Source organism: Heterodontus francisci, chromosome 16, assembly GCF_036365525.1.
Source record: "Heterodontus francisci isolate sHetFra1 chromosome 16, sHetFra1.hap1, whole genome shotgun sequence".
Lineage (NCBI taxonomy): Eukaryota > Metazoa > Chordata > Chondrichthyes > Heterodontiformes > Heterodontidae > Heterodontus > Heterodontus francisci.
The window spans coordinates 6403015-6428797 of NC_090386.1; positions in this window are offsets into that span (position 1 = coordinate 6403015).

Here is a 25783-nt window from a genome sequence, read left to right on the forward strand (position 1 = left end):
ATTCCACCCACACTGACTCGCACTGGGGTGCAGTCCCACAGCCTCCAACAATCACTTGGGTACCGTTCCCGAGGCAATGACTCGAACTAGGGCAAATTTCTACTGGCACTGACTCTCTCTGAGGTACAGTTCCACAGGCACTGACTCTCACTTGGGCACACTTCTACAGGCACTGACTCTCACTTGGGTACATTTCTACAGGCACTGACTCTCACTTGGGTACATTTCCACAGGCACTGACTCTCACTTGGGTACACTTCTGCAGGCACTGACTCTCACTGGGGTACATTTCCAAACGCACTGATTCTCACTGGGGTACATTTCCACAAGCACTGACTCTCACTGGGGTACACTTATTCAGGCACTGAATCTGAATGGTGTAAACTTCTACAGGTACTGAATCTCAATGGGGTAAACTTCCACAGGCACTGACTCTGAATGGGATAATCTTCCACATGCACTGACTCTGAATGTGGTAAACTACGACAGGCACTGAATCTGAATGGGGTAAACTTCCACAGGCACTGACTCTCACTGGGGTACACTTCCACAGGCACTGACTCCGAATGGGGTAGACTTCCAAAGGCACTGACTCTCACTGGGGTACACTTCCACAGGCACTGACTATAAATGGGGTAATCTTCCACAGGCACTGACTCTGAATGGGGCAAACTTCGACAGGCACTGAATCTGAATGTGATAAACTTCTACAGGTACTGAATCTGAATGGGGTAAACTTCCACAGGCACTGACTCTCACTGGGGTACACTTCCACAGGCACTGACACTGAATGGGGTAAACTTCCACAGGGACTGAATCTGAATGGGGTAAACTTCCACAGGCACTGAGTCTGAAAGGGGTAAACTTCCACAGGCACTGACCATCACTGGGGTGCACTTGAACAGGCACTGACTCTGAATGAGGTAAACTTCCACAGGCACAGACTCTCACTGGGGTACACTTCCACATGCACTGAATCTGCATGGGGTAAACTTACACTGGCATTTATTCTCACTGGGGTACACTTCCACATGCACTCACTATGAATGGGGTAAATTCCACAGCCACTGACTCTCACTGGGGTACACTTCCACAGGCACTGAATCTGAATGGGGTAAAATTCCCCAGGAACTGACTCTGAATGGGGTAAACTTCCACAGGCACTGACTCTGAATTGGTTACAGTTCCACAGGCAATGACTCTCAGTGGGGTACACTTCCACAGGCACTGTCACTGAATGGGGTAAACTTCCACAGGCACTGAGTCTCACTGGAGTGCTCTTCCACAGGCACTGACTCTGATTGGGGTAAGCTTCCACAGGCACTGACTCTCACTGGGGTACATTTCCACAGGCACTGACTCTGAATGGGGTAACCTTCCACAGGCAATGACTCTCAATGGGGTACACATCGACAGGCACTGACACAGACTGGGGTAAACTTCCACAGGCACTGACTCTCACTGGGGTACACTTCCACAGGCACTGACTCTAACTGGGGTACACTTACATAGGCACTGTCTCTGAATGGGGTAAACTTCCACAGGCACTGACTCTCACCGGGGTACACTTATACAGGCACTGAATCTGAATGTGGTAAACTTCTACAGGTACTGAATCTGAATGGGGTAAACTTCCACAGGCACTGACTCTCACTGGGGTACACTTCCACAGGCACTGACTCTGAATGGGGTAAACTTCCACAGGCACTGACTCTCACTGAGGTACTCTTCCACAGGTACTGACTCTGAATGGGGTAAACTTCCACACGCACTGACTCTGATTGGGGTACACTTCCACATGCACTGAATCTGAATGGGGTAAACATCCACAGGCACTGACTCTCACTTGGGTACACTTCGACAGGCACTGACTCTCACTGGGTTAAACTTCCAAAGGCACTGACTCTGAATGGGGTAAAATTCCACAGGCACTGACTCTCACTGGGGTAAACTTTCAAAGGCACTGACTCTCACTGGGGTACACTTCCACAGGCACTGACTCTGAATGGGATAAACTTCCACAGGCACTGACTCTGAATGGGTTAAACTTCGACAGGCACTGAATCTGAATGTGGTAAACTTCTACAGGTACTGAATCTGAATGGGGTAAACTTCCACAGGCACTGACTCTCACTGGGGTACGCTTCCACAGGCACTGACTCCGAATGGGGTAAACTTCCAAAGGCACTGACTCTCACTGCGGTACACTTCCACAGGCACTGACTATGAATGGGGTAAACTTCCACAGGCACTGACTCTGAATGGGGTAAACTTCGACAGGGACTGAATCTGAATGTGGTAAACTTCTACAGGTACTGAATCTGAATGGGGTAATCTTCCACAGGCACTGACTCTCACTGGGGTACACTTCCACAGGCACTGACTCTGAATGGGGGAAACATGCACAGGTACTGAATCTGAATGGGGTAAACTTCCACAGGCACTGAGTCTGAAAGGGGTAAACTTCCACAGGCACTGACTCTCACTGGGGTGCACTTCCACAGGCACTGACACTGAATGGGGTAAACTTCCACAGGCACTGACTCTCACTGGAGTGCTCTTCCACAGGCACTGACTCTGAATGGGGGAAGCTTCCACAGGCAAAGACTCTAACTGGGGTACACTTCCACAGGCACTGACTCTGAATGGGGTAAACTTCCAAAGGCAAAGACTCTCAATGGGTTACACTTCGACAGGCACTGACACTGAATGGGGTAAACTTCCTCAGGCACTGACTCTCACTGGGGTACACTTCCACAGGCACTGACTCTCACTGGGTTACACTTCCACAGGCACTGACTCTGAATGGGGTAACCTTCCACAGGCACAGTCTCTCACTGGAGTACACTTCCACAGGCATTGACTCTGAATGGGGTAACCTTCCACAGGCACTGACTCTCACTGGGGTACTCTTCCACAGGCACTGACTCTGAATGTTGTAAACTTCTACAGGCACTGACTCTGAATGGGGTAAACTTCCACAGGCACTGACTCTGACTGGGGTGCACTTCCACAGGCAATGACTCTCACTGGGGTACACTTCCACAGGCACTGACTCTGAATGGGTTAAACTTGCACAGGCCCTGAATCTCACTGGGGTACACTTGTACAGGGACTGACTCTCACTTGCGTACACTTCTACAGGTACAGACTCTCACAGGGGTGCGCTTCTACAGGGACTGACTCTCACTGGGTACACTTCTACAGGTACAGACTCTCACTGGGGTACAGTTCTGCAGGCACTGACTCTATCTGGGTTAAAATTTCACCCACACTGACTCGCACTGGGGTGCAGTCCCACAGCCTCTAATAATCACTTGGGTACCGTTCCCTAGGCAATGACTCGAACTAGGGCAAATTTCTACTGGCACTGACTCTCCCTGAGGTACAGTTCCACAGGCACTGACTCTCACTTGGGCACACTTCTACAGGCACTGACTCTCACTTGGGTACACTTCGACAGGCACTGACTCTCACTTGGGTACATTTCCACAGGCACTGACTCTCACTGGGGTACACTTATTCAGGCACTGAATCTGAATGGTGTAAACTTCTACAGGTACTGAATCTGAATGGGGTGAACTTCCACAGGCACTGACTCTGAATGGGGTAAACCTCCACAGTCACTGCATCTGAATGGGGTAAACTTCCACAGGCAATGACTCTCACTGGGGTACACTTCCACAGGCACTGACTCTGAATGGGTTAAACTTGCACAGGCACTGACTCTCACTGGAGTGCTCTTCCACAGGCACTGACTCTGATTGGGGTAAGCTTCCACAGGCACTGACTCTCACTGGGGTACACTTCCACAGGCACTGACTCTGAATGGGGTAAACTTCCACAGGCAATGACTCTCAATGGGGTACACATCGACAGGCACTGACACAGACTGGGGTAAACTTCCACAGGCACTGACTCTCACTGGGGTACACTTCCACAGGCACTGACTCTAACTGGGGTACACTTACATAGGCACTGTCTCTGAATGGGGTAAACTTCCACAGGCACTGACTCTCACCGGGGTGCACTTCGACAAATACAGTCTCTCACTGGGGTACACTTCTATAGGCACTGACTCTCTCTGGATTAAAATTCCACCCACACTGACTCGCACTGGGGTGCAGTCCCACAGACTCCAACAATCACTTGGGTACCGTTCCCGAGGCAATGACTCGAACTAGGGCAAATTTCTACTGGCACTGACTCTCTCTGAGGTACAGTTCCACAGGCACTGACTCTCACTTGGGCACACTTCTACAGGCACTGACTCTCACTTGGGTACACTCTGCAGGCACTGACTCTCACTTGGGTACATTTCCACAGGCACTGACTCTCACTTGGGTACACTTCTACAGGCACTGACTCTCACTGGGGTACATTTCCAAACGCACTGATTCTCACTGGGGTACATTTCCACAAGCACTGACTCTCACTGGGGTACACTTATTCAGGCACTGAATCTGAATGGTGTAAACTACGACAGGCACTGAATCTGAATGGGGTAAACTTCCACAGGCACTGACTCTCACTGGGGTACACTTCCACAGGCACTGACTCCGAATGGGGTAGACTTCCAATGGCACTGACTCTCACTGGGGTACACTTCCACAGGCACTGACTATAAATGGGGTACTCTTCCACAGGCACTGACTCTGAATGGGGCAAACTTCGACAGGCACTGAATCTGAATGTGATAAATTTCTACAGGTACTGAATCTGAATGGGGTAAACTTCCACAGGCACTGACTCTCACTGGGGTACACTTCCACAGGCACTGACACTGAATGGGGTAAACTTCCACAGGGACTGAATCTGAATGGGGTAAAATTCCACAGGCACTGAGGCTGAAAGGGGTAAACTTCCACAGGCACTGACCCTCACTGGGGTGCACTTCCACAAGCACTGACTCTGAATGAGGTAAACTTCCACAGGCACAGACTCTCACTGGGGTACACTTCCACATGCACTCAATATGAATGGGGTAAATTCCACAGCCACTGACTGTCACTGGGGTACACTTCCACAGGCACTGACTCTCACTGAGGTACACTTCCACAGGTACTGACTCTGAATGGGGTAAACTTCCACACGCACTGACTCTGAATTGGTTACTGTTCCACAGGCAATGACACTCAGTGGGGTACACTTCCACAGGCACTGACACTGAATGGGGTAAACTTCCACAGGCACTGAATCTGAATGGGGTATAATTCCCCAGGAACTGACTCTGAATGGGGTAAACTTCCACAGGCACTGACTCTGAATTGGTTACAGTTCCACAGGCAATGACTCTCAGTGGGGTACACTTCCACAGGCACTGTCACTGAATGGGGTAAACTTCCACAGGCACTGAGTCTCACTGGAGTGCTCTTCCACAGGCACTGACTCTGATTGGGGTAAGCTTCCACAGGCACTGACTCTCACTGGGGTACACTTCCACAGGCACTGACTCTGAATGGGGTAACCTTCCACAGGCAATGACTCTCAATGGGGTACACATCGACAGGCACTGACACAGACTGGGGTAAACTTCCACAGGCACTGACTCTCACTGGGGTACACTTCCACAGGCACTGACTCTAACTGGGGTACACTTACATAGGCACTGTCTCTGAATGGGGTAAACTTCCACAGGCACTGACTCTCACCGGGGTACACTTCTACAGGCACTGAATCTGAATGTGGTAAACTTCTACAGGTACTGAATCTGAATGGGGTAAACTTCCACAGGCACTGACTCTCACTGGGGTACACTTCCACAGGCACTGACTCTGAATGGGGTAAACTTCCACAGGCACTGACTCTCACTGAGGTACTCTTCCACAGGTACTGACTCTGAATGGGGTAAACTTCCACACGCACTGACTCTGATTGGGGTACACTTCCACATGCACTGAATCTGAATGGGGTAAACAATCACAGGCACTGACTCTCAGTGGGGTACACTTCGATAGGCACTGACACTTCCTGGGGTAAACTTCCAAAGGCACTGACTCTGAATGGGGTAAACTTCCACAGGCACTGACTCTCACCGGGGTACACTTCCACAGGCACAGACTCTGAATGGGGTAATCTTCCACAGGCACTGACTCTCTCTGGGGTACACTTCCACAGGCACTGACTCTGAATGGGGTAAACTTCCACAGGCACTGACTCTCACTGAGGTACACTTCCACAGGTACTGACTCTGAATGGGGTAAACTTCCACACGCACTGACTCTGATTGGGGTACACTTCCACATGCACTGAATCTGAATGGGGTAAACATCCACAGGCACTGACTCTCACTTGGGTACACTTCGACAGGCACTGACTCTCACGGGGAAATCTTCCAAAGGCACTGACTCTGAACGGGGTAAACTTCCACAGGCACTGACTCTCACTTGGGTACACTTTGACAGGCACTGACACTCACTGGGGTAAACTTCCAAAGGCACTGACTCTCACTGGGGTACACTTCCACAGGCACTGACTCTGAATGGGATAAACTTCCACAGGCACTGACTCTGAATGGGGTAAACTTCGACAGGTACTGGATCTGAATGGGGTAAACATCCACAGGCACTGACTCTCACTGGGGTACACTTCCACAGGCACTGTCTCTCACTTGGGTACACTTCGACAGGCACTGACTCTCACTGGGGTACATTTCCACAGGCACTGATTCTCACTGGGGTACACTTATTCAGGCACTGAATCTGAATGGTGTAAACTTCTGCAGGTACTGAATCTGAATGGCGTAAACTTCCACAGGCACTGACTCTAAATGGGGTAAACCTCCACAGGCACTGCATCTGAATGGGGTAAACTTCCACAGGCAATGACTCTCACTGGGGTACACTTCCACAGGCACTGACTCTGAATGGGTTAAACTTGCACAGGCACTGACTCTCACTGGGGTACACTTCCACAGGTACTGACTCTGAATGGGGTAAACTTCCACACGCACTGACTCTGAATGGGGTACACTTCCACATGCACTGAATCTGAATGGGGAAAACATCCACAGGCAATGACTCTCAGTGGGGTACACTTCGATAGGCACTGACACTTCCTGGGGTAAACTTCCAAAGGCACTGACTCTGAATGGGGAAAACTTCCACAGGCACTGACTCTCACCGGGGTACACTTCCACAGGCACAGACTCTGAATGGGGTAATCTTCCACAGGCACTGACTCTCACTGGGGTACACTTCTACAGGCACTGAATCTGAATGTGGTAAACTTCTACAGGTAATGAATCTGAATGGGGTAAACTTCCACAGGCACTGACTCTCACTGAGGTACACTTCCACAGGTAGTGACTCTGAATGGGGTAAACTTCCACACGCTCTTACTCTGAATGGGGTAAACTTCCACAGGCACTGACTCTGACTGGGGTACACTTCCACAGGCAATGACTCTCACTGGGGAAATCTTCCAAAGGCACTGACTCTGAATGTGATAAACTTCTACAGGTACTGAGTCTGAAAGGGGTAAACTTCCACAGGCACTGACCCTCACTGGGGAGCACTTCCACAGGCACTGACTCTGAATGAGGTAAACTTCCACAGGCACAGATTCTCACTGGGGTACACTTCCACATGCAATGAATCTGAATGGGGTAAACTTAATCTGGCATTGATTCACTCTGGGGTACACTTCCACAAGCACTCAATATGAATGGGGTAAATTCCACAGCCACTGACTCTCACTGGGGTACACTTCCACAGGCACTGACTCTCACTGAGGTACACTTCCACAGGTACTGACTCTGAATGGGGTAAACTTCCACACGCACTGACTCTGATTGGGGTACACTTCCACATGCACTGAATCTGAATGGGGTAAACATCCACAGGCACTGACTCTCACTTGGGTACACTTCGACAGGCACTGACTCTCACTGGGGAAATCTTCCAAAGGCACTGACTCTGAACGGGGTAAACTTCCACAGGCACTGATTCTCACTTGGGTAAACTTTGACAGGCACTGACTCTCACTGGGGTAAACTTCCAAAGGCACTGACTCTCACTGGGGTACACTTCCACAGGCACTGACTCTGAATGGGATAAACTTCCACAGGCACTGACTCTGAATGGGGTAAACTTCGACAGGTACTGGATCTGAATGTGGTAAACTTCCACAGGCACTGACTCTCACTGGGGTACACTTCCACAGGCACTGTCTCTCACTTGGGTACACTTCTACAGGCACTGACTCTCACTGGGGTACATTTCCACTGGCACTGATTCTCACTGGGGTACATTTCCACAGGCACTGACTCTCACTGGGGTACACTTATTCAGGCACTGAATCTGAATGGTGTAAACTTCTGCAGGTACTGAATCTGAATGGCGTAAACTTCCACAGGCACTGACTCTGAATGGGTAATCTTCCACAGGCAATGACTCTCACTGGGGTACACTTCCACAGGCACAGACTCTGAATGGGGTAATCTTCCACAGGCACTGACTCTCACTGTGGTACACTTCTACAGGAACTGAATCTGAATGTGATAAACTTCTACAGGTACTGAATCTGAATGGGGTAAACTTCCACAGGCACTGACTCTCTCTGGGGTACACTTCCACAGGCACTGACTCTGAACGGGGTAAACTTCCACAGGCACTGACTCTCACTGAGGTACACTTCCACAGGTACTGACTCTGAATGGGGTAATCTTCCACACGCACTGACTCTGATTGGGGTACACTTCCACATGCACTGAATCTGAATGGGGTAAACATCCACAGGCACTGACTCTCACTTGGGTACACTTCGACAGGCACTGACACTCACTGGGGAAATCTTCCAAAGGCACTGACTCTGAACGGGGTAAACTTCCACAGGCACTGACTCTCACTTGGGTACACTTTGACAGGCACTGACTCTCACTGGGGTAAACTTCCAAAGGCACTGACTCTCACTGGGGTACACTTCCACAGGCACTGACTCTGAATGGGATAAACTTCCACAGGCACTGACTCTGAATGGGGTAAACTTCGACAGGTACTGGATCTGAATGTGGTAAACTTCCACAGGCACTGACTCTCACTGGGGTACACTTCCACAGGCACTGTCTCTCACTTGGGTACACTTCTACAGGCACTGACTCTCACTGGGGTACATTTCCACTGGCACTGATTCTCACTGGGGTACATTTCCACAGGCACTGACTCTCACTGGGGTACACTTATTCAGGCACTGAATCTGAATGGTGTAAACATCTGCAGGTACTGAATCTGAATGGCGTAAACTTCCACAGGCACTGACTCTAAATGGGGTAAACCTCCACAGGCACTGCATCTGAATGGGGTAAACTTCCACAGGCAATGACTCTCACTGGGGTACACTTCCACAGGCACTGACTCTGAATGGGTTACACTTGCACAGGCACTGACTCTCACTGGGGTACCTTTCCACAGGTACTGACTCTGAATGGGGTAAACTTCCACACGCACTGACTCTGATTGGGGTACACTTTCACATGCACTGAATCTGAATGGGGAAAACATCCACAGGCAATGACTCTCATTGGGGTACACTTCGATAGGCACTGACACTTCCTGGGGTAAACTTCCAAAGGCACTGACTCTGAATGGGGTAAACTTCCACAGGCACTGACTCTCACCGGGATACACTTCCACAGGCACAGACTCTGAATGGGGTAATCTTCCACAGGCACTGACTCTCACTGGGGTACACTTCTACAGGCACTGAATCTGAATGTGGTAAACTTCTACAGGTACTGACTCTGAATGGGGTAAACTTCCACACGCACTGACTCTGATTGGGGTACACTTCCACATGCACTGAATCTGAATGGGGTAAACATCCACAGGCACTGACTCTCACTTGGGTACACTTCGACAGGCACTGACTCTCACTGGGGTAAACTTCCAAAGGCACTGATTCTGATTGGGGTAAACTTCCACAGGTACTGACTCTCACTGGGGTAAACTTCCAAAGGCACTGACTCTGAATGGGGTAAACTTGCACAGGCACTGACTCTCACTGGGGTAAACTTCCACAGGCACTGACTCTGAATGGGTTAAACTTGCAAAGGCACTGACTCTCAATGGGGTACACTTCCACAGGTACTGACTCTGAATGGGGTATACTTCCACACGCACTGACTCTGATTGGGGTACTCTTCCACATGCACTGACTCTCACTGGGGTAAACTTCCAAAGGCACTGACTCTGAATGCGGTAATCTTCCACAGGCACTGACTCTCACTGTGGTACACTTCTACAGGCACTGAATCTGAATGTGATAAACTTCTACAGGTACTGAATCTGAATGGGGTAAACTTCCACAGGCACTGACTCTCACTGGGGTACACTTCCACAGGCAGTGACTCTGAATGGGGTAAACTTCCACAGGCACTGACTCTCACTGAGGTACACTTCCACATGCACTGAATCTGAATGGGGTAAACATCCACAGGCACGGACTCTCACTTGGGTACACTTCGACAGGCACTGACTCTCACTGGGGTACACTTCCACAGGCACTGACTAGGAATGGGGTAAACTTCCACAGGCACTGACTCAGAATGGGGTAAACTTCTACAGCTACTGAATCTGAATGGGGTAAACTTCGACAGGCACTGAATCTGAATGTGGTAAACTTCTACAGCTACTGAATCTGAATGGGGTAAACTTCCACAGGTACTGAATCTGAATGGGGGAAACTTCTGCAGCTACTGAATCTGAATGGGGTAAACTTCCACAGGCACTGACTCTCACTGGGGTACACTTCCACAGCCACTGACTCTGAATTGGGTAAACTTCCACAGGTACTGAATGTGAATGGGGTAAACTTCCACAGGCACTGAGTCTGAAAGGGGTAAACTTCCACAGGCACAGATTCTCACTGGGGTACACTTCCACATGCAATGAATCTGAATGGGGTAAACTTACACTGGCATTGATTCTCACTGGGGTACACTTCCACAAGCACTCAATATGAATGGGGTAAATTCCACAGCCACTGACTCTCACTGGGGTACACTTCCACAGGCACTGAATCTGAATGGGGTAAAATTCCCCAGGAACTGACTCTGAATGGGGTAAACTTCCACAGGCACTGACTCTGAATTGGTTACAGTTCCACAGGCAATGACTCTCAGTGGGGTACACTTCCACAGGCACTGACACTGAATGGGGTAAACTTCCACAGGCACTGAGTCTCACTTGAGTGCTCTTCCACAGGCACTGACTCTGATCGGGGTAAGCTTCCACACGCACTGACGCTCACTGGGGTACACTTCCACAGGCACCGACTCTGAATGGGGTAAACGTCCACAGGCAATGACTCTCACTGGGGTACACTTCCACAGGCACTTACTCTCACTGGGTTACACTTCCACAGGCACTGACTCTGAATGGGGTAAACTTCCACAGGCACTGTCTCTCACTGGAGTACAATTCCACAGGCACTGACTCTCACTGGGGGACATTTCCACAGGCACTGACTCTCACTGGGGTACACTTCCACAGGCACTGACTCTGAATGTTGTAAACTTCTACAGGCAATGACTCTGAATGGGGTAAACTTCCACAGGCACTGACTCTGAATGGGGTAAACTTCCACAGGCACTGTCTCAGACTGGGGTACACTTCCACAGGCACTGACTCTGAATGGGGCAAACCTCCACAGGCACTGACGCTCACTGGGGTACACTTCCACAGGCACTGACTCTGAATGGGGTAAACGTCCACAGGCAATGACTCTCACTGGGGTACACTTCCACAGGCACTGACTCTCACTGGGTTACACTTCCACAGGCACTGACTCTGAATGGGGTAAACTTCCACAGGCACTGTCTCTCACTGGAGTACACTTCCACAGGCATTGACTCTCACTGGGGGACACTTCCACAGGCACTGACTCTCACTGGGGTACACTTCCACAGGCACTGACTCTGAATGTTGTAAACTTCTACAGGCAATGACTCTGAATGGGTTAAACTTCCACAGGCACTGACTCTGAATGGGGTAAACTTCCACAGGCACTGACTCTGACTGGGGTACACTTCCACAGGCCATGAATCTCACTGGGGAACTCTTCCACAGGCACTGACTCTGAATGGGTTAAGCTTGCACAGGCCCTGAATCTCACTGGGGTACACTTCTATAGGGACTGACTCTCACTGGGGTACACTTCTACAGGTACAGACTCTCACAGGGGTGCGCTTCTACAGGGACTGACTCTCACTGGGGTACACTTCTACAGGTACAGACTCTCACTGGGGTACACTTCTATTGGCACTGACTCTCTCTGGGTTAAAATTCCACCCACACTGACTCGCACTGGGGTGCTGTCCCACAGCCTCCAACAATCACTTGGGTACCGTTCCCGAGGCAATGACTCAAACTAGGGCAAATTTCTACTGGCACTGACTCTCTCTGAGGTACAGTTCCACAGGCACTGACTCTCACTTGGGCACACTTCTACAGGCACTGACTCTCACTTGGGCACACTTCTACAGGCACTGACTCTCACTTGGGTACATTTCCACAGCCACTGACTCTCACTTGGGTACACTTCTACAGGCACTGACTCTCACTGGGGTACATTTCCAAACGCACTGATTCTCACTGGGGTACATTTCCACAAGCACTGACTCTCACTGGGGTACACTTATTCAGGCACTGAATCTGAATGGTGTAAACTTCTGCAGGTACAGAATCTGAATGGGGTAAACTTCCACAGACACTGACTCTGAATGGGGTAAACCTCCACAGGCACTGCATCTGAATGGGGTAAACTTCCACAGGCAATGACTCTCACTGGGGTACACTTCCACAGGCACTGACTCTGAATGGGGTAAACTTCCACAGGCACTGACTCTCACTGAATTACTCTTACACAGGTACTGACTCAGAATGGGGTAAACTTCCACACGCACTGACTCTGATTGGGGTACACTTCCACATGCACTGAATCTGAATGGGGTAAACATCCACAGCCACTGACTCTCACTTTGGTACACTTCGACAGGCACTGAATCTCACTGGGGTAAACTTCCAAAGGCACTGACTCTGAATGGGGTAAACTTCCACAGGCACTGACTCTCACTGGGGTAAACTTTCAAAGGCACTGACTCTCACTGGGGTACACTTCCACAGGCACTGACTCTGAATGGGATAAACTTCCACAGGCACTGACTCTGAATGGGGTAAACTTCGACAGGCACTGAATCTGAATGTGGTAAACTTCTAAAGGTAGTGAATCTGAATGGGTAAACTTCCACAGGCACTGACTCTCACCGGGGTACACTTCCACAGGCACTGACTCCGAATGGGGTAAACTTCCAAAGGCACTGACTCTCACTGGGGTACACTTCCACAGGCACTGACTATGAATGGGGTAATCTTCCACAGGCACTGACTCTGAATGGGGTAAACTTCGACAGGCACTGAATCTGAATGTGGTAAACTTCTACAGGTACTGAATCTGAATGGGGTAAACTTCCACAGGCACTGACTCTCAATGGGGTACACTTCCACAGGCACTAACTCTGAATGGGGTAAACTTCCACTGGTACTAAATCTGAATGGGGTAAACTTCCACAGGCACTGAGTCTGAAAGGGGTAAACTTCCACAGGCACTGACCCTCACTGGGGTGCACTTCCACAGGCACTGACACTGAATGAGGTAAACTTCCACAGGCACAGACTCTTATTGGGGTACACTTCCACATGCACTGAATCTGAATGGGGAAAACTTCCACAGGCATTGACTCTCACTGGGGTACACTTCCACATGCACTCAATATGAATGGGGTAAATTCCACAGCCACTGACTCTCACTGGGGTTCACTTCCACAGGCACTGATTCTGAATGGGGTAAACTTCCCCAGGAACTGACTCTGAATGGGGTAAACATCCACAGGCACTGACTCTGAATTGGTTACAGTTCCACAGGCAATGACTCTCAGTGGGGTACACTTCCACAGGCACTGACACTGAATGGGGTAAACTTCCACAGGCACTGACTCTCACTGGAGTGCTCTTCCACAGGCACTGACTCTGAATGGGGTAAGCTTCCACAGGCACTGACTCTCACTGGGGTACACTTCCACAGGCACTGACTCTGAATGGGGTAAACTACCACAGGGAAAGACTCTCAATGGGGTACACTTCGACAGGCACTGACACTGACTGGGGTAAACTTCCTCAGGCACTGACTCTCACTGGGGTACACTTCCACAGGCACTGACTCTCACTGGGTTACACTTCCACAGGCACTGACTCTGAATGGTGTAACCTTTCACAGGCACAGTCTCTCACTGGAGTCCACTTCCACAGGCATTGACTCTCACTGGGGGACACTTCCACAGGCACTGACTCTCACTGGGGTACACTTCCACAGGCACTGACTCTGAATGTTGTAAACTTCTACAGGCACTGACTCTGAATGGGGTAAACTTCCACAGGCACTGACTCTGACTGGGGTACACTTCCACAGGCAATGACTCTCACTGGGGTACACTTCCACAGGCACTGACTCTGAATGGGGTAAACTTGCACAGGCCCTGAATCTCACTGGGGTACACTTGTACAGGGACTGACTCTCACTTGGGTACACTTCTACAGGTACAGACTCTCACAGGGGTGCGCTTCTACACGGACTGACTCTCACTGGGGTACACTTCTACAGGTACAGACTCTCACTGGGGTACACTTCTATAGGCACTGACTCTATCTGGGTTAAAATTCCACCCACACTGACTCGCACTGGGGTGCAGTCCCACAGCCACAAATAATCACTTGGGTACCGTTCCCTAGGCAATGACTCGAACTAGGGCAAACTACTACTGGCACTGACTCTCTCTGAGGTACAGTTCCACAGGCACTGACTCTCACTTGGGCACACTTCTACAGGCACTGACTCTCACTTGGGTACACTTCTACAGGCACTGACTCTCACTTGGGTACATTTCCACAAGCACTGACTCTCACTTGGGTACACTTCTACAGGCACTGACTCTAACTGGGGTACATTTCCACAGGCACTGATTCTCACTGGGGTACATTTCCACAGGCACTGACTCTCACTGGGGTACACTAATTCAGGCACTGACTCTCACTGGGGTACACATATTCAGGCACTGAATCTGAATGGTGTAAACTTCTACAGGTACTGAATCTGAATGGGGTAAACTTCCACAGGCACTGACTGTGAATGGGGTAAACTTCCACAGGCACTGCATCTGAATGGGGTAAACTTCCACAGGCAATGACACTCACTGGGGTACACTTCCACAGGTACTGACTCTGAATGGGGCAAACTTCCACACGCACTGACTCTGATTGGGGTACACTTCCACATGCACTGAATCTGAATGGTGTAAACATCCACAGGCAATGACTCTCAGTGGGCTACACTTCGATAGGCACTGACACTTCCTGGGGTAAACTTCCAAAGGCACTGACTCTGAATGGGGTAAACTTCCACAGGCACTGACTCTCTCTGGGGTACACTTCCACAGGCGCTGACTCTCACTGAGGTACACTTCCACAGGTACTGACTCTGAATGGGGTAAACTTCCACACGCACTGACTCTGATTGGGGTACACTTCCACATGCACTGAATCTGAATGGGGTAAACATCCACAGGCACTGACTCTCACTTGGGTACACTTCGACAGGCACTGACTCTCACTGGGGTAATCTTCCAAAGGCACTGACTCTGAACGGGGTAAACTTCCACAGGCACTGACTCTCACTTGGGTACACTTTGACAGGCACTGACTCTCACTGGGGTAAACTTCCAAAGGCACTGACTCTGAATGGGGTAAACCTCCAAAGGCACTGCATCTGAATGGGGTAAACTTCCACAGGCAATGACTCTCACTGTGGTAAACTTCCACAGGCACTGACTCTTAATGGGTTAAACTTGCACAGGCACTGACTCTCACTGGGGTACACTTCCACAGGCACTGTCTCTCACTTGGGTACACTTCTACAGGCACTGACTCTCACTGGGGTACATTTCCACATGCACTGAATCTGAATGGGGTAAACATCCACAGGCAATGACTCTCAGTGGGGTACACTTCGATAGGCACTGACACTTCCTGGGGTAAACTTCCAAAGGCACTGACTCTGAATGGGGTAAACTTCCACAGGCACTGACTCTCACTGGGGTACACTTCCACAGGCACAGACTCTGAATGGGGTAATCTTCCACAGGCACTGAAACTCACTGGGGTACACTCCTACAGGCACTGAATCTGAATGTGGTAAACTTCTACAGGTACTGAATCTGAATGGGGTAAACTTCCACAGGCACTGACTCTCACTGGGGTAGACTTCCACAGGCACTGACTCTCACTGAGGTACACTTCCACAGGTACTGACTCTGAATGGGGTAAACTTCCACACGCACTGACTCTGATTGGGGTACACTTCCACATGCACTGAATCTGAATGGGGTAAACATCCACAGGCACTGACTCTCACTTGGGTACACTTCGACAGGCACTGACTCTCACTGGGGTAAACTTCCAAAGGCACTGAGTCTGAATGGGGTAAACTTCCACAGGCACTGACTCTCACTGGGGTAAACTTCCAAAGGCACTGTCTCTGAAAGGGGTAAACTTCCACAGGCACTGACTCTCACTGGGGTAAACTTCCACAGGCACTGACTCTGAATGGGTTAAACTTGCAAAGGCACTGACTCTCACTGGGGTACACTTCCACAGGTACTGACTCTCACTGGGGTAAACTTCCAAAGGCACTGACTCTGAATGGGGTAATCTTCCACAGGCACAGAATCTCACTGTGGTACACTTCTACAGGCACTGAATCTGAATGTGATAAACGTCTACAGGTACTGACTCTCACTGGGGTACACTTCCACAGGTACTGACTCTGAATGGGTTAAACTTCCACACGCACTGATTCTGATTGGGGTACACTTCCACAGGCACTGACTCTCACTGGGGTACACTTCCACAGGCAGTGACTCAGAATGGGGTAACCTTCCACAGGCACTGACTCTCACTGAGGTACACTTCCACAGGTACTGACTCTGAATGGGTTAAACTTCCACACGCACTGATTCTGATTGGGGTACACTTCCACAGGCACTGACTCTCACTGGGGTACACTTCCACAGGCAGTGACTCAGAATGGGGTAACCTTCCACAGGCACTGACTCTCACTGAGGTACACTTCCACAGGTACTGACTCTGAATGGGTTAAACTTCCACACGCACTGATTCTGATTGGGGTAAAGATCCACAGGCACTGACTCTCACTTGGGTACACTTCGACAGGCACTGACTCTCACTGGGGTACACTTCCACAGGCACTGACTCCGAATGGGGTAAACTTCCAAAGGCACTGACTCTCACTGGGGTACACTTCCACAGGCACTGACTATGAATGGGGTAAACTTCCACAGGCACTGACTCAGAATGGGGTAAACTTCTACAGGTACTGAATCTGAATGGGGTAAACTTCCACAGGCACTGACTCTCACTGGGGTACACTTCCACAGGCACTGACTCTGAATTGGGTAAACTTCCACAGGTACTGAATCTGAATGGGGTAAACTTCCACAGGCACTGAGTCTGAAAGGGGTAAACTTCCACAGGCACTGACCCTCACTGGGGAGCACTTCCACAGGCACTGACTCTGAATGAGGTAAACTTCCACAGGCACAGATTCTCACTGGGGTACACTTCCACATGCAATGAATCTGAATGGGGTAAACTTAATCTGGCATTGATTCCCTCTGGGGTACACTTACACAAGCACTCAATATGAATGGGGTAAATTCCACAGCCACTGACTCTCACTGGGGTACACTTCCACAGGCACTGACTCTCACTGAGGTACACTTCCACAGGTACTGACTCTGAATGGGGTAAACTTCCACACGCACTGACTCTGAATTGGTTACAGTTCCACAGGCAATGACACTCAGTGGGGTACACTTCCACAGGCACTGACACTGAATGGGGTAAACTTCCACAGGCACTGTCTCTCACTGGAGTACACTTCCACAGGCACTGACTCTCACTGGGGGACACTTCCACAGGCACTGACTCTCACTGGGGTACACTTCCACAGGCACTGACTCTGAAAGTTGTAAACTTCTACAGGCAATGACTCTGAATGGGGTAAACTTCCACAGGCACTGACTCTGAATGGGGTAAACTTCCACAGGCACTGACTCTGACTGGGGTACACTTCCACAGGCAATGACTCTCACTGGGGTACACTTCTACAGGTACAGACTCTCACAGGGGTGCGCTTCTACAGGGACTGACTCTCACTGGGGTACACTGCTACAAGTACAGACTCTCACTGGGGTACACTTCTATAGGCACTGACTCTCACTGGGTTAAAATTCCACCCACACTGACTCGCACTGGGGTGCAGTCCCACAGCCTCCAACAATCACTTGGGTACCGTTCCCGAGGCAATGACTCGAACAAGGGCACACATCTACAGGCACTGACTCTCACTTGGGTACACTTCGACAGGCACTGACTCTCACTTGGGTACACTTCGACAGGCACTGACTCTCATTTGGGTACATTTCCACAGCCACTGACTCTCACTTGTGTATACTTCTACAGGCACTGACTCTCACTGGGGTATATTTCCAAACGCACTGATTCTCACTGGGGTACATTTCCACAAGCACTGACTCTCACTGGGGTACACTTATTCAGGCACTGAATCTGAATGGTGTAAACTTCTACAGGTACAGAATCTGAATGGTGTAAACTTCCACAGACACTGACTCTGAATGGGGTAAACCTCCACAGGCACTGCATCTGAATGGGGTAAACTTCCACAGGCACTGACTCTCACTGGGGTACACTTCCACAGGTACTGACTCTCACTGGGGTAAACTTCCAAAGGCACTGACTCTGAATGGGGTAATCTTCCACAGGCACAGAATCTCACTGTGGTACACTTCTACAGGCACTGAATCTGAATGTGATAAACTTCTACAGGTACTGAATCTGAATGGGGTAAACTTCCACAGGCACTGACTCTCACTGGGGTACACTTCCACAGGCAGTGACTCAGAATTGGGTAAACTTCCACAGGCACTGACTCTCACTGAGGTACACTTCCACAGGTACTGACTCTGAATGGGGTAAACTTCCACACGCACTGATTCTGATTGGGGTACACTTCCACATGCACTGAATCTGAATGGGGTAAAGATCCACAGGCACTGACTCTCACTTGGGTACACTTCGACGGGCACTGACACTCACTGGGGTACACTTCCGCAGGCACTGACTCTGAATGGGGTAAACTTCCAAAGGCACTGACTCTCACTGGGGTACACTTCCACAGGCACTGACTATGAATGGGGTAAACTTCCACAGGCACTGACTCTGAATTGGGTAAACTTCCACAGGTACTGAATCTGAATGGGGTAAACTTCCACAGGCACTGAGTCTGAAAGGCGTAAACTTCCACAGGCACTGACCCTCATTGGGGAGCACTTCCACAGGCACTGACTCTGAATGAGGTAAACTTCCACAGGCACAGATTCTCACTGGGGTACACTTCCACATGCAATGAATCTGAATGGGGTAAACTTAATCTGGCATTGATTCCCTCTGGGGTACACTTCCACAAGTACTCAATATGAATGGGGTAAATTCCACAGCCACTGACTCTCACTGGGGTACACTTCCACAGGCACTGACTCTCACTGAGGTACACTTCCACAGGTACTGACTCTGAATGGGGTAAACTTCCACACGCACTGACTCTGAATTGGTTACAGTTCCACAGGCAATGACACTCAGTGGGGTACACTTCCACAGGCACTGACACTGAATGGGGTAAACTTCCACAGGCACTGTCTCTCACTGGAGTACACTTCCACAGGCACTGACTCTCACTGGGGGACACTTCCACAGGCACTGACTCTCACTGGGGTACACTTCCACAGGCACTGACTCTGAAAGTTGTAAACTTCTACAGGCAATGACTCTGAATGGGGTAAACCTCCACAGGCACTGACTCTGAATGGGGTAAACTTCCACAGGCACTGACTCTGACTGGGGTACACTTCCACAGGCAATGACTCTCACTGGGGAACACTTCCACAGGCACTGACTCTGAATGGGTTAAGCTTGCACAGGCCCTGAATCTCACTGGGGTACACTTCTATAGGGACTGACTCTCACTGGGGTACACTTCTACAGGTACAGACTCTCACAGGGGTGCGCTTCTACAGGGACTGACTCTCACTGGGGTACACTGCTACAAGTACAGACTCTCACTGGGGTACACTTCTATAGGCACTGACTCTGACTGGGTTAAAATTCCACCCACACTGACTCGCACTGGGGTGCAGTCCCACAGCCTCCAACAATCACTTGGGTACCGTTCCCGAGGCAATGACTCGAACTAGGGCAAATTTCTACTGGCACTGACTCTCTCTGAGGTACAGTTCCACAGGCACTGACTCTCACTTGGGCACACATCTACAGGCACTGACTCTCACTTGGGTACACTTCTACAGGCACTGACTCTCATTTGGGTACATTTCCACAGCCACTGACTCTCACTTGTGTACACTTCTACAGGCACTGACTCTCACTGGGGTATATTTCCAAACGCACTGATTCTCACTGGGGTACATTTCCACAAGCACTGACTCTCACTGGGGTACACTTATTCAGGCACTGAATCTGAATGGTGTAAACTTCTACAGGTACAGAATCTGAATGGTGTAAACTTCCACAGGCACTGACTCTGAATGGGGTAAACCTCCACAGGCACTGCATCTGAATGGGGTAAACTTCCACAGGCACTGACTCTCACTGGGGTACACTTCCACAGGTACTGACTCTGAATGGGGTAAACTTCCACACGCAGTGACACTGATTGGGCTACACTTCCACATGCACTGAATCTGAATGGGGTAAACATCCACAGGCAATGAATCTCAGTGGGGTACGCTTCGATAGGCCCTGACAGTTACTGGGGTAAACTTCCACAGGCACTGACTCTCACTGGAGTACACTTCCACAGGCACTGACTCTGAATGGGGTAAACTTCCACAGGCAATTACTCTCACTGGGGTACACTTCGATAGGCCCTGACAGTTACTGGGGTAAACTTCCACAGGCACTGACTCTCACTGGAGTACACTTCCACAGGCACTGACTCAGAATGGGGTAAACTTCAACAGGCAATGACTCTCAGTGGGGTTCACTTCGACAGGCACTGACACTTACTGGGGTAACCTTCCACAGGCACTGACTCTCTTTGGAGAACACTTCCACAGGCACTAACTCTGAATGGGGTAAAATTCCACAGGCACTGACTCTCACTGGAGTACACTTCCACAGGCACCGACTATGAATGGGGTTATCTTCCACAGGCACTGACTCACACTGGGGTACACTTCCACAGGCACTGAGTTTGAATGGGGTAAACGTCCACAGGCACTGAATCTCACTGGAGTACAGTTCCACAGGCACAGACTTACACTGGGGTACACTTCCACAGGCACTGATTCTGAATGGGGTAAACTTCCAAAGGCACTGTCTCTCACTGGAGTAAACTGCCACAGGCACTGACTCTGAATGGGGTGCACTTCCATAGGCACTGACTCTGAAAGTGGTAAACTTCCACAGGCACTGACACTCACTCGGATCAAGTTCCACAGGGACTGACTCTCACAGGGGTACACTTCTACAGGGACTGACTCTCACTGGGGTACACATCTACAGGTACAGACTCTCAAAGGGGTACGCTTCTACAGGGACTGACTCTCACTGGGGTACACTTCTACATGTACAGACTCTCACTGGGGTAATCTTCTGCAGGCAATGACTCTCTCTGGGCTAAAATTCCACCCACACTGACTCGCACTGGGTTGCAGTCCCACAGGCTCTAACTATCACTTGGGTACCGTTCCCTAGGCACTGACTCTCACTTGGGTACATTTCCACAGGCACTGACTCTCACTTGGGTACACTTCAACAGGCACTGTCTCTCACTGGGGTACACTTCTACAGGCACTGACTCTCATTGGGGTACATTTCCACAGGCACTGACTCTCACTTGGGTACACCTCTACAGGCACTGACTCTCTCTGAGGTACAGTTCCACAGGCACTGACTCTCACTTGGGTACACTTCTACAGGCACTGACTCTCACTGGGGTACATTTCCAAAGGCACTGACTCTCACTTGGGTACACTTCTATAGGCATTGACTCTCACTTGGGTACACTTCTACAGGCACTGACTCTCACTGGGGTACATTTCCACACACACTGACTCTCACTGGTGTACATTTCCACAGGCACTGACTCTCACTGGGGTACACTTATTCAGGCACTGAATCTGAATGGTGTAAACTTCTACAGGTACGGAATCTGAATGGGGTAAACTTCCACAGGCACTGACTCTGAATGGGGTAAACCTCCACAGGCACTGACTCTGACTGGGGTACACTTTGACAAGCAATGACTCTCACTGGGGTACACTTTCATAGGCACTGACTCTGAATGGGTTAAACTTGCACAGGCACTGACTCTCACCGGGGTACACTTCCACAGGCACAGACTCTGAATCGGGTAATCTTCCACAGGCACTGACTCTCACTGGGGTACAACTTCTACAGGCACTGAATCTGAATGTGGTAAACTTCTACAGGTACTGCATCTGAATGGGGTAAACTTCCACAGGCACTGACTCTCACTGGGGTACACTTCCACAGGCACTGACTCTGAATGGGGTAAACTTCCGCAGGCACTGACTCTCACTGAGGTGCACTTCCACAGGTACTGACTCTGAATGGGGTAAACTTCCACACGCACTGATTCTGATTGGGATAGAATTCCACATGCACTGAATCTGAATGGGGTAGACATCCACAGGCAATGACACTCAGTGGGGTACATTTCGATAGGCACTGACACTTCCTGGGGTAAACTTCCAAAGGCACTGACTCTGAATGGGGTAACCCTCCACAGGCAATTACTCTCAGTGGGGTACACTTCGATAGGCCCTGACACTTACTGGGGTAAACTTCCACTGGCACTGACTCTCACTGGAGTACACTTCCACAGGCACTGACTCAGAATGGGTTGAACTTCCACAGGCAATGACTCTCAGTGGGGTTCACTTCGATAGGCACTGACACTTACTGGGGTAAACTTCCACAGGCACTGACTATCTCTGGAGAACACTTCCAAAGGCACTGACTCTGAATGGGGTAAACTTCCACAGGCACTGACTCTCACTGGAGTACACTTCCACAGGCACCGACTCAGAATGGGGTTATCTTCCACAGGCACTGAATGTCACTGGAGTACAGTTCCACAGGCACAGACTCACACTGGGGTACACTTCCACAGGCACTGACTCTGAATGGGGTAAACCTCCATCGGCACTGTCTCTCACCGGAGTACAATTCCACAGGCACTGACTCTGAATGGGGTGCACTTCCACAGGCACTGACTCTGAAAGTGGTAAACTTCCACAGGCACTGACACTCACTCGGATCAAGTTCCACAGGGACTGACTCTCACAGGGGTACACTTCTGCAGGGACTGACTCTCAATGGGGTACACATCTAATGGTACAGACTCTCAAAGGGTACGCTTCTACAGGGACTGACTCTCACTGGGGTACATTTCCACAGGCGCTGACTCTCACTGGTGTACATTTCCACAGGCACTGACTCTCACTGGGGAGCACTTATTCAGGCACTGAATCTGAATCGTGTAAACTTCTGCAGGTACTGTATCTGAATGGGGTAAACTTCCACAGGCACTGAATCTGAATGGGGTAAACTTCCACAGGCACTGACTCTGAATGGGGTAAACCTCCACAGGCACTGACTCTCACTGGAGTACACTTCCACAGGCACCGACTCTGAATGGGGTTATCTTCCACAGGCAATGACTCTCAGTGGGGTTCACTGCGATAGGCACTGACACTTACTGGGGTAAACTTCCACAGGCACAGACTCTCACTGTGGTACACTTCCACAGGCACTGACTCTGAATGGGGTAAACTTCCACAGGCACTGACTCTCACTGGAGTACACTTCCACAGGCACAGACTCACACTGGGGTACACTTCCACAGGCACTGACTCTGAATGGGGTAAACTTCCATCGGCACTGTCTCTCACTGGAGTACACTTCCACAGGCACTGACTCTGAATGGGGTGCACTTCCACAGGCACTGACTCTGAAAGTGGTAAACTTCCACAGGCACTGACACTCACTCGGATCAAGTTCCACAGGGACTGACTCTCACAGGGGTACACTTCTGCAGGGACTGACTCTCAATGGGGTACACATCTACAGGTACAGACTCTCAAAGGGGTACGCTTCTACAGGGACTGACTCTCACTGGGGTACACGTCTACAGGTACAGACTCTCACTGGGGTAACCTTCTGCTGGCAATGACTCTCTCTGGGTTAAAATTCCACCCACACTGACTCTCACTGGGGTACAGTTCCACAGGCCCTGACTCTCACTTGGATACACTTCTATAGGCACTGACTCTCACTTGGGTACATTTCCAAAGGCACTGACTCTCACTTGGGTACACTTCTGCAGGCACCGACTTTCACTGGGGTACATTTCCACAGGCACTGACTCTCACTTGGGTACACTTCTATAGGCACTGACTCTCACTTGGGTACATTTCCACAGGCACTGACTCTCACTTGGGTACACTTCAACAGGCACTGTCTCTCACTGGGGTACACTTCTACAGGCACTGACTCTCATAGGGGTACATTTCCACAGGCACTGACTCTCACTTGGGTGCACTTCTACAGTCACTGACTCTCTCTGAGGTACAGTTCCAGAGGCACTGACTCTCACTTGGGTACACTTCTACAGGCACTGAATCTCACTGGGGTACATTTCCACAGGCACTGACTCTCACTTGGGTACACTTCTATAGGCATTGACTCTCACTTGGGAACATTTCCACAGGCACTGACTCTCACTTGGGTACACTTCTACAGGCACTGACTCTCACTGGGGTACATTTCCACAGGCACTGACTCTCACTGGTGTACATTTCCACAGGCACTGACTCTCACTGGGGTACACTTATTCAGGCACTGAATCTGAATGGTGTAAACTTCTACAGGTACTGAATCTGAATGGGGTAAACTTCCACAGGCACTGACTCTGAATGGGGTAAACCTCCACAGACACTGACTCTCACTGGAGTACACTTCCACAGGCACTGACTCTCACTGGGGTACACTTCCACAGGCACTGAGTTTGAATGGGGTAAACTTTCACAGTCACTGACTCTCACTGGAGTCCAGTTCCGAAGAAGGGTCACTGACCCGAAACGTTAACTCTGCTTCTCTTTCCACAGATGCTGCCAGACCTGCTGAGTGAATCCAGCATTTCTTGTTTTTGTTTCAGATTTCCAGCATCCGCAGTATTTTGCTTTTATTTTAGTGTTTAATTCACTGCCACTTCTCTTCCAGGAATGCCTACCTTGAAGAAGTTCTGCTCTTCTCTCCGACGGGATTTTCGTTTGTCTCTTTTACCTTGTTCACCTTCATTGCTTTCTATTTCCCTCCTGGTGTTTGTTTGGTCAGCTATGTGGCCTGGTCCAATCTGCACCTTCTCCTTTGTTATCTCTTACCCAACCCCCACCTCACTTGTTTATAATCTGTGACTTTTCTAATATTTGTCAGTTCCGAAGAAGGGTCACTGACCCGAAACGTTAACTCTGCTTCTCTTTCCACAGATGCTGCCAGACCTGCTGAGTGAATCCAGCATTTCTTGTTTTTGTTTC